This window comes from Penaeus chinensis, chromosome 12, assembly GCF_019202785.1.
Source record: "Penaeus chinensis breed Huanghai No. 1 chromosome 12, ASM1920278v2, whole genome shotgun sequence".
NCBI lineage: Eukaryota > Metazoa > Arthropoda > Malacostraca > Decapoda > Penaeidae > Penaeus > Penaeus chinensis.
Window position 1 is genome coordinate 21,335,591 of NC_061830.1, and position 10,000 is coordinate 21,345,590.

Consider the following 10,000-nt stretch of genomic DNA (forward strand, 5'->3'; position numbering starts at 1 on the left):
TGCCCGAGAAGTAGGCAGGCGGCGGGGGAGGGGGGAGGGGGGCGAGGCGGTGTGGTTCTGAATGTCGTGGTAGACTCCTGTTAGCTGACCTGGAGGAAGGGCCTTTCTCTATCGGAGCAGGAGTTATGGTACGTGGACGCTTTATTGTTTTGGCATTCGTTGTTGCTATTTTCATCGCGGATTTATTTTTGAGGTTGTATTTGTATGACGTTTTCCTGAACGGAGTATTTGGATACGTTTTACATTAAGTAGGCATATATTTAAGAGTGTTTTGAAGCACTTACAGTTTTTGCATATTGTTTATTATAAGTCAAGCAATGGGTAATGATAAATGGCACAGGAAGGTGGCACGCAGTTGGGCAGCTTTTTAAGATGGTTTTCCTGTTATTTATGTCCGTGGATTTATCGCCTGAGGAAAGCGACAGCATCGTGATACATGTCCCATTCTCTGAGGCTTCATGAGGGCTTTTTATTAAGAAAGTATCACTGTTATAAGGGAAGAGGCTATCAAGGGCCAGAGCCGTGCAAGAGGCGTCGGGATGAGTTGCTGCTGCGGCGTTGGGCAGCGCCTGGACGCGCCCGCCTTGTGGCGCCGACGTGCGATCGCGCGATACGGCACGATTGACACGCTTCCAGAATGGGCGATCGCGGCGCCGATTGAGTGACGACGACGTTTCCTTGTGAGCGAAGGGCAGTTGTTTGATGCATTAGTGTCCGCTGTCTGAAGGCCCTTCCTGTATCTATACTACAGTTGAGATTAACAGGAAATAAACACCAAATCGTGACATACCCCAAGCAGAGCTGTGAAACACCTCCACAATTAATGAACATGAAACAGGTAACACAGCTTTCCCGGTATAATTATGAATTAATCACGTGTATTAACGTGACACAGCGGCCCCTAGGCAATTCATGCAGGCGAGGCTGGGTGTGGTGCATAGCATTGCAAAAATAGATAGGGTTACGGCTTGCAAAGGCTCTTCAAGAGTGATCTAAGAGCGTCCTTTAGTGGCAGTTCGGTGGCTGTGTCAACGGTGACATGAGGCCTCCCGTCCGATATCGCCTGAGACGTCCAAAGAGAGAGAGGGAATAACTGGCTGTCCTGAGTGGGGTGTGAGAGGGCGGGGATCCAGCGAGTGAGTAGAGCTCCTCCTCTATAAAGGAGCCACGCTACTTTATTGTTTGTCACGCTGCTTTCACACTCTGACTCCGCCCTGGTGCAAGAACACTCGACTCGATAATTATCATAATAAAGGTGCTGGATGCTTTAATGTTTATTATAATATATGTAACGCTCATTCGCTGTACCTAGCGAGGCCACATCCTGTAGTCTTTGCAGTGTCGTGCAAATTAGATATTTCTTCATCAATATCTATATCTTCCACCTATTTGTCTGTTTATACATCTGTCTGTCTCTCTTTCTCCATCTAGGTGATTGCTTGTATGTATGTGTGTAAGGGTGAAGCTCAGTAACACCCCGTTGTATTATAAGCCTTCAAGTTCTGTAATGATGTTAGTAATGCTTTATTAGTCTGTGTTGTATAAACTACAGTAAATTCCTTTACCCGATGCACTTTAAGCATTTGATGTTTCTTTTGAAGCCGATGCCCCATTAGGCTACATGATACAAATGGAAGAATAACTTGCTTGCCAATCCTGCTTCCGTGGGCCGTCCGTCACAAAACTTTCAGAACTTGTTTTACTTGACGGAAGATTCGGGCGAGCCCTCCGATCTACTGTCCGCTTGCCGTGAGTCAGCCGGGGATATGGGAATGGTAGAGGTAGCAGTAACAGGTCCTCGAGGCCCCTTATCACAGGTTTCTCAAGGAACATGTAACCATGAAAGCTGTCAGCCCGATCTGATTTTAGGCGTGTGTTGACCATCGCGTAAGACATAAGACAAGTGGTTGATGCTTTATGTGTGTTCATATGTGCGCGCGCGCGCGAGTGTCTACTAGCGCCCTAAAAATGCACCAGAAACCGTCACTTTTCAATCTAACATCATGATTGTTAGTACGCAATTATCGGAATTAATTTTCCTCTTATTAGCGAGTTCTATTCGTAAATTCAAGACTCCCATTAGCATACACTGATGAACGAGCCCCCTTTTAGTCAGCCTGTCTCGGGCTCCCTCCACGGATGGGGGGAGGGGGGGGGGTGCTCGGCCCATTACGGCACCCGTGTAATTAGCTGTGGGCTGAGGGCGGTTCGGGCGGGGTTTTGCGGCCTCTCGTGGGTGGTTATGTTGTTAAGCTATTTGTAGATTGTTTGGATGCCGAGAGAGAGCCTCGGAGATTGTAAAAGCGCCGGGTTAATTTGGCACCCAATGCCATCTGCGCCGGAGGCTGATTGCTAATGCACCGCGCCCAAGTGGATGCCAATTACAAGGCTGATAAGGCGTCGTTTCGGATAGTGTAATTAGGAAATTAGCTTATCGTCATCGGTGCCTCTTATTCACGAAGACATGTTAATAATGTGTGTGTGCGTGCGCATTTGCAGACACACACACACACACACACACACACACACACACACACACACACACACACACACACACACACACACACACACACACACACACACATTTATACATACATATATATATATATATATATATATATATATAAATATATATATATATATATATGTGCGTGTATGTATGTATGTATGCATGTAAGTGTGAATGTAGATATGTGCGTGAGTACGTGTACATAAGATGCTTTCTGTGTATATGTTCAAGTGTGGGTAGGTGGCTGTGCATGCGTGCGTTTATATTTTTTGTCTTCTTTAATTACGTTCTTGTGATTATCTGTGCTGATATTCTAGAGAAAAATAGAGATTGATAATTAGTAAGAAAATTGCTTAATAGCCTCATAAATAAGTCAGTTTAAAAACAAAGCAAATGTTATCAGTTCCGAAGGATCTCGAGTGTTCTTAAGACACGATCCAAATCAGGAACAGCTGATTCGCTTTAGTCCAAATACCGCTAGGTGCTCGCTTGTTTATACGTGTTTTTTAGTGATATGGCGTTCTGTTTTTTCAAAGTTGCTTTACAGTGAGTTCTCCAAGTATGTGCTGTTCCCCCTTTCGTTAACTGTTCCCCGATCTGGTCGTGACGGCTTTTCCACCTGCGTTGGGCTGTCCTCTTTACCTGCACCCCCACCCCTTCTCCGCCTCACTCTGTCCCTCCTCCCCCTACCCTACCTCACTCTCTCTCACCCATCCCTCCCGCCTCAGTCCCCCCGCACTCCCACAATGTACCATGCATCCCCCTTCCCCTGCCTCTCTCTTTTCCTGCTTTCCTCCCTCCCCCCACTCCCCACACCCATCCCCCCTCTTTCCCTGACCTCCCCTTCCCCTCTCTTAAAGCTTCCCGCCCGAGGGTAACATTACGAGCAGTCACGCAGGGTTATTCCCAGTAGGAGATTATCGTAACCTTTGACCCATCTCCCTTCCTCACCCGGCTCCTTGGCTGCGGGGGGGTGGGGGCAAGATAAGGATGGGCTGGGAAGGTTTAGGGCAGTTGACATGCGGGAGGCCGTTTGGACTTTGTTTGCGGGTTTATTGTTCTCGCGTTGCCATTCGCCAGTGGCTTTTGTATAGTTGTGGAAGGAGTAGACACTAAATATTTTTAAATATCATATTGGGCTACTGACATTAGAGTGTAAACATACAAGTCAACATCCTTTCTAAAGGTATACTGGACAGACAGAATCACGATGAGCTGTAGGTCTCCCTACAGCAGTTCCGATCCCAGAGACGACCCGTGAGTCGTTCGAGAACGCACCTGTCCCCGCAGCGGGTGGCCAAGCGAAGGAAAATAAAGCGAACGAAAGAATACGGCAAATGGAGTTCGCTTCGGTTATTAGATGTTATTAGGTGATCTGCGTCATTTTGATAAATCACTGTTTGGTCCTAACGTGCTTCACTCAGAGCGTGGTGTATGCAAAGCCGTCGTCACGTGTGCGGTAATTTGGTGTCATTGTCTAACATGACATTTGCACACTCATGATTATTTACTGATTATTTACAATAGATGAGGTTGCGTTATGCCAGTGCAAATATTTGGTACTTTGGTACTTTCCCCAGACATAGTACAATGGATTATTTAATGGGTCCGGTACATGGTAACTTTCTGACCTGATTCCTAGATGCATTGCCTCAAAACTGACAGAATCGCCTTGTGTTGTCCGTAAAGCGAACCCGTTCCACACTGAAGGCGCTGGCCGCCGGACCTCAAGAACTTTCACCGGCCGTGCCATCACAACAAACATTTCGCCTCTTGCTTAACCGTAATCCAGCGCAAAGTGCCTGCGGGGCCCTCCTCTTCGCCTCGTCTGCGCGGGCGGTCCGACAGATGCTGGGGACGGCGCTGCGTCGGGAGGAATTGAAAGGGGGGGGGGGGGGGGGAGGCGTGAGGGAAAACGGGGGAATGTAGACCATGTCGGCTAGGGGGGGGGGGGGTCAGGGACGGGTACTTAAGCGGATCGAGAAGTGTTCCGCAAGGATGAATGACAGGTGTAAGGTAACTGTGGACTCTCGTCGCAAATAAGCTGTGACAGACGTTATCACTGGCGAGTGAAGCTTTCCATTAATTTGCGTTCTTTACTGTGAACTGTGAACTGGCAGTCGGTATTGCTGATACGTTGACATTTTCATTTGTTGTAGCATATTCCGTTATCTTCCCGTTTTTTCGAATGCGCCCTTGCGAAAATGAAATCGATATCGGGGAGATGACTCCTTAATTTGAGTTACTATATAATATTAAATTCCTGTTTGAATCCATCTTCATTGATGAAGAGGAGCAGCCTTGTGTGGAGAGAAGATGGGAGGGAACGTTATTGCGACTGTTCATCCGTCGAGAGAAATGAACGCAACAACGCCTTTTGATCAGGTGTATCGTCTTGAAATAAAACTTCTTGGAGTCAGTGTACTTTAATTTCTTTGTTTGGTTTTATTCGTTGTTTGGCTGCATTCGAATTACATGCCACAGCCACTTGAATGTTCAGTCACGGTGATAATTCAGCTATTACAACACGCAATACCTGCGGCTGGTAGTCTGGGCTGTGTAAGGATGACAGGTAAACTAAAAGGCGTGTCTTTTATGTGATGTAACTTTTGATTACCTCGCTGTGAAATGCCTTGTGTAAGGGAAAGCTCCTATCCTTGCCTTTTTTCACGTTTTTTACTTTAATCATCCCTCTACTGCCGTTACGTCACCGGCTTTGTATCTAGCAAGGAGGCATGTGTGGGGAATGCTGAAGGAATTTTTGGCTTTCATCTTTAATGGTGATATAAGGTGGTACCTACAAACGTTCGCCGTCACTCACATGGCGGTATCACCCTGGCATGCCTCATAGCCCATTATCACTATTTGCGCTGGAAATCAGTAAACTGTGATAATAGTGTGAAGGCAGTTTGCCAGGTTAAAAATAGTATCATTGTGTAGGATGATGATGGGTGTAGGAGGGGCCTGTGTATGGGCAGTGGTGCTGTATGGGAGGTGGCGAAGCGTGACCCAGCGCGCACTCTTCCCACGGACGCCAACACTTTCTCCGTCACGTTGGACTCACGACGTCTGGAGTGGTCCTGTGTTGATCACTTCCCCCGTGGAGGTCGAGATGAGGTGGAGAGGTCGCCACCTTTGTCAGTGTAGCTCATTTCTCTCTCCGTCTGGATTTAACGCAGGCTCGTTTACTCACTTCAGTTCCTGCATCTCTTCTTGTTTTCCTTTTCTTTTTACCCTATCCCCTCCTCAGCTGCCTGACCCATAAAACGGCGCTGACCGACGACCTGGCGATGAGCAGATGCTATAAACCTTTTGATAGGAAACCGAAAATGAGACGAAAATCCATCCCAACTTGTTAGCTCCCCGCCCCTCACTTGAGGTGCTGACCATGAAGTAAAAATAAAATCACGTAGAATTGAAACCTTTTCTGGGAAAAAATCGAGGCAAGTTTCGGTGGGAAAGCGATCTCAATTGAGAGACGAGATCGTAAGATTCGTCTAATCTCGAGGCGTGCATTCGACAGCGAGAGAGGATCGCCCTTCCCGATCGCGAACCAGTACGTGAAGTTTAAACCACAGCAGGACGTGCCGCAGAGGCCGTGCGAGAGGCCGAAGCCGAAATCACACGTCTTCGCGAACCGGCGACAACACGGGACGGACGCGCCTGAGCGGGCTCTTTGGGTGGAGCCGAGAGCAGTTCACACGCCGATTTTGATCAGCGATTTAATCAAAATCGATCTATTTGTCTATCTGTCTATATATCTATCTATATGTCTATCTGTCTCTATGTATCTATCTATATGTCTATCTGTCTACCTATCTCTATCTATCTATCTATCTCTATCTATCTATCTATCCATTATTCATATGTATATGTACTTTATATATGGATATGTATATATGTATATGTATATATATAATATATATATATATATATATATATATATATGTGCATATAGATAGAAAGACAGATAAGCAGATAGATAGATACAGGCTCACGCACACGCACACACACACACACACACACACACACACACACACACACACACACACACACACACACACACACACACACACACACACACACACACACACACACACACACACGCACACACACACACTTATATAAATGTGTGTGTGTGTGTTACCAACAGTGCAGATAAACCATGGGTTTCGTGCAGTTCCTTTGTCCGGAAGTCCTTTCAGTTCTTCCAGTCCTTTCCTCCTCGGATTGTCCCGCCCCGGGTGGTCAGACGGTGTCGTCCGTGCCGAGGGGACGCGCCTTCTGACTGGTGTTGGGGGACTTCACTCCCCAGCTCAGGAAAGTCTCACGCGTTCACGATGCACAAGCAATCGACCTCCTCCGCCATGGCCAGGTCGACACCCATCTGGCTTCCACCCGCGGCCTGGCGACGCTGTCAGTGCTGCGTTAACACTATTTTGATTTGTTGTCAGAAACGGTATCCCGCCGACGTGTCCAAGGATAACAATGTGTGAGTCAGTCTGCCCGCCAGTCAGGTCGGGGAGATACATTATGCAGCTGTTGCTGCTTCCATCACTCAGCAAGGGTAAAGGCAGATGCAGACAATATCAAGAAAGTTAAAATATAGAGGAAGACGAATAACGGAGGGAAGGAAGGCCAAGCAAAAGCGAGAGTGTTAAGGCATCCACTATTTGTCGAGGAGGCGTGCGCCATTCGTCACCCAAGCAGGTTGAATTCCTCTCAGCCGCCGCCGTCGCCGCCTCGGTTCATATAATTGAAGGCCGGGGAACAGGCTGGCAGCCTCAGGAGCGAAATTCACAGGAGCGCAGACGGAGGCCGGTCACAACACAGAAAGCTGTAGATTCCGTAGCGACAGGAAGGGCTCGGGCGGTGACAGCGAGCGGACAGGAGGAGGACTGACGGCCGCCGGGGGAGAGCTGGCACGGCGCCTCCAGCTGTACAAACACGCAGAGCCTAATCATGGCACTGACCTTAGGACCTTTCGTGTTGCGCCGCTTGCAGTGTTTGCTTATATGTCAAGAGTAGCGATAATGGCCCGGCGCTGTTCTCTTATTCACTCGTTAGAAGGATGCCGTATGCATGTCTCACTCTGGATCGCCAAATTATTCTAAATACTTTCAGCGATATCAAAAATGGAAAATATAATCGAGGCGTGTCGCTTCTATGCAGATGGAGGCCTCGATAACGCTACTCAACTCTTTTTTGTCTCTCTTTTTTTAAAACCAGTAGCTGTAAATTCGGCGTTGTAGATCAGGCGATAGACACGCAACTGCAGGATTGTCTTGGTAATCGATCTTCCACATCGCGTGCATCAGCCGTTTTTTATGGGACTCAACAGCATCCAAGAGACGAATTATCACATCTGCTAATAATGACATTTGATACATGTGTTGCGATTTATAGAAACTGTTTTACCGAGAATTACTGATATCCGATATAAAAAATGATCTGATGGTGTGAGAGCGGCTATCAATTTCATAGTTAGTGTGAAAAGTATAAAGACAATTTCTGAATAACTAACACGGCAAGAGAGGATGTTGCAGAAAGAAAAGCCTTTGCTGCCTTTCGTCCTCCTCCCGTTGCCGTGGTCACCAGGAGGGTCCAGTTCCGGACGCTTATTGTTTTTATGGCGTGTAAAGGATTGTCGATTCGGCCGGCGGCTGACGATTCGATCTCGGCTTACGGAATTACGATCAATTAGTAACGCCCGGACTCATCCGACAAGGTCACGGCCCTACAGGTCGGGGTCGGGGCTTGAGGCTCTAGCAGAGGTAACGAAGGACGCGTACGCGGACTCCATGATGTGATTGGGATGCTGCATTAAGGGTTCGCTCACACCCACTCAGATGCACGTATACTAGCACACAACAGCCCTTTGCAAGTTTTCATTATGTTTGTTGCAGCTGTTGATAGTGCGGTGGGGGAGAAACAAGCAATAGAGATGCGTTAGTAAGATATTAAGGAAGTATCCTCTTTTGTCGCGCTGGCAACCTGTCTGCGGCGCTGCCCGGGGGGAAACTGTTTATCCTAGACTTATTATTAAGGCAATGCGGAATCTCGGGTATGCAGGGGTTTCATTTATCGTCTTATTCATCCGACGCTCTATCTTAGGAACGACATTCAGAACATGTCCAGGGCACCGTACACGACCGAGCGTAAACAAAAAAAATGTCGTAAAGCGAACTATATTTGGGTTCAGTCATTATGGCGGCCGCTGTCGCATCTTCTGACATGAGCTGGCCATGCACGGTACTGTGATCACAGCTCGAGGCCGTCCAGCGTCACCGTGAATAAAGTCCTGAAGTCGCGCTGGGTGTGTGAAAGCGTCGCTGCCGAATTAGGGATGTAGGCCAGCGGCGCCCAAAGACTTTCAGAAGCAGGAATGACGTAGGACATACAAATACAGTAAGAATTACTGAAAAGTCTTAGAAAGAAGGATTTCGGAAACTAAAATAATTAGACTGGGCAAAGCATTTAAACGGCGCGGCGAGAGGTCGCTGAAGAGAGACTAACCAAACAAGTTTGCCAGTAATCAGGAAGGTAATCAGCGGAGAATACACAAAGATTCGAGTAACTCTGAATAAGGAACGGAGGCGCTGATCTTTGCAACAGTATATGCAACTGTAAGATCGAACGAATGTACATGTTTTTAGAATTATATATATATATGTGTGTGTGTGTGTGTGTGTGTGTGTGTGTGTGTGTATGTGTGTGTGCGTGTGCGTGTGCGTGTGCGTGTGCGTGTGCGTGTGCGTGTGCGTGTGCGCGTGTGTGTGTGTGTGTGTGTGTGTGTTTGTGTGTGTGTGTGTGTGTGTGTGTGTGTGTGTGTGTGTGTGTGTGTCTGTATGTGTGTGTGTGTCTGTGTGTATGTGTGTGTGTGTATATGTGTGTGTGTGTGTGTGTGTGTGTGTGTGTGTGTGTGTGTATGTTTGTGTGTGTATGTCTGTGTGTGTGTGTGTGTGTGTGTGTGTGTGTGTCTGTATGTGTGTGTGTGTCTGTGTGTATGTGTGTGTATGTATGTGTGTGTGTGTGTGTGTGTGTGTGTGTGTGTGTGTGTGTGTGTGTGTGTGTGTGTGTGTGTGTCTGTATGTGTGTGTGTATGTGTGTTGTGTGTGTGTGTGTAGTGTGTGTGTGTGTGTGTGTGTGTGTGTGTGTGTGTGTGTGTGTGTGTCTGTGTGTGTGTGTGTGTGTTGTGTCTGTATGTGTGTGTGTGCGTGTGTGCGTGTGTGCGTGTGTGTGTGTGTGTGTGTGTGTGTGTGTGTGTGTGTGTGTGTGTGTGCCTGTATGTGTGTGTGTGTTTGTGTGTGTGTGTGTGTGTGTGTGTGTGTGTGTGTATGTCTGTGTGTGTGTGTGTATGTCTGTGTGTGTGTGTGTGTGTGTGTGTCTGTATCTGTGTCTGTGTGTGTGTGTCTGTGTGTGTTAGATAAAAAAAAATATATCTTATATTTAGATGAAAAGGAGAATCATTGTCATGACTTCATGGAAGTA

At 47.3% G+C, this 10,000-nt stretch overlaps 1 protein-coding gene across 13 annotated transcripts in view; it reads left to right on the plus strand.

The window, feature by feature from the left end:
• The window catches only part of LOC125031047 (FH1/FH2 domain-containing protein 3-like), a 137,217-nt gene that overhangs the window by 31,663 nt on the left and 95,554 nt on the right, over positions 1-10,000 (plus strand). The gene's annotated exons all lie outside the window — the stretch shown is intronic.